At 41.7% G+C, this 1,334-nt stretch overlaps 1 non-coding gene across 1 annotated transcript; it reads right to left on the bottom strand.

The window, feature by feature from the left end:
* Positions 1–424: 424 nt before the first annotated feature.
* On the bottom strand, positions 425–529 carry LOC112086006. The gene has a single exon (XR_002899242.1). It is a non-coding gene; the product is annotated as a small nucleolar RNA R71 (small nucleolar RNA).
* Positions 530–1,334: the final 805 nt, after the last annotated feature.

Here is a 1,334-nt window from a genome sequence, read left to right as displayed (position 1 = left end):
TGAACGCATTCACCGCCCCATTCCGCCAGCAAATCAACACCGAAGACAAGCTAGGAACCATCGCATAGCTGATTTTGATGCACCTACTCAAAATTTTCAGAATCGATCTGCGATTCAAGTACCATTTCCAAACCGGAATGAGTTTGAAGTCAAGCCTCAAATCATCTCATTGGTGAAGCAAAACCAATTTCATGGAGTTCCTTCTGAGCACCCAATGGACCATATCGAGCTTTTTGAAGAAATTAGCAGCATGATGAGAAAAAACCAAATTCCACCTGACTATCTAAAGTGTAAGTTGTTCCCTTTTTCATTAGCAGATAAAGCTCACCGTTGGTTGAAGTCTTTGCCTGCAGGATCGATTACTAATTGGGAAGAATGTAGAACTGCTTTCTTGAACCACTTCTACACTAAGTCAAGGTCGAACAATTTGAGAACAAAGATCTCAACCTTTCAACAAGGGCCAACTGAATTTTTCTATGAAGCTTGGGAACGTTTTAAGGTATGAACGAGATTGCCCTCATCATGGATTTCATGGATCAAGCTTGCTGAGCACATTTTATCGAGGTTTGCAACCAAAATACAAACTTTCACTTGATACAGCTAGCAATGGAGATTTTGGGCAAAAGACGATAACTCAAGGAAGAGCCCTCATCGAGAATTTGGCTCAAGCCAATAGCAATGATTGTCCTGAATATGATCGATCGATGAAGCAAGCCGGAACAGACAACAAGGAGATAACCGAGTTGAAGAACATGGTGAGCCAGCTTCTGAGGAGCAACAATCGCCCGATCCATGCTTGTGAAACCAACAATGGCGCAGAAGATGAAGGACCTAGTGATATCGATCACATTAATCAAGCATTTCAAGAAGAAGATGTGAACTACGTAGGAGCACTAGTGCCATACCAAAATCGCTCCAACAACAACTTCAACAACAACTTCCGGAATGCAAATTACAACAATCTCTCTTACCGCAATCCAAATGTGGAGAATCCTCAAGATCATTACTATCCACCTCAGCAAAAATCATTTCAAAACAAGTGTCAAGGCGGAAACTTTGGATGAATAGTACCATACCAACCGCGACAGCCATATAACTACCAAGGTACGAATTTTAACAATCAATTCGTACAACAGCAGGGAGTCACGACGAACCAGCTAGCTTCACAAATCGGTAGACTTGAACAGTCAATCCAACAACTCGTTATGACGAACGAAAAAGCATCTAAAGACGTGAACGTGAAAGTGGACTGCATGTACAATGATCTGAATGGTAAGTTTGAATCTTTATCTTCGCACGTAAAAAAGTTAGATGTGCAGGTTGCCCAAACAGCC

The sequence above is a fragment of the Eutrema salsugineum genome, unplaced genomic scaffold (genome assembly GCF_000478725.1).
Source record: "Eutrema salsugineum unplaced genomic scaffold, Eutsalg1_0 scaffold_25, whole genome shotgun sequence".
Lineage (NCBI taxonomy): Eukaryota > Viridiplantae > Streptophyta > Magnoliopsida > Brassicales > Brassicaceae > Eutrema > Eutrema salsugineum.
This window is presented reverse-complemented; position numbering and strand designations above follow the sequence as displayed.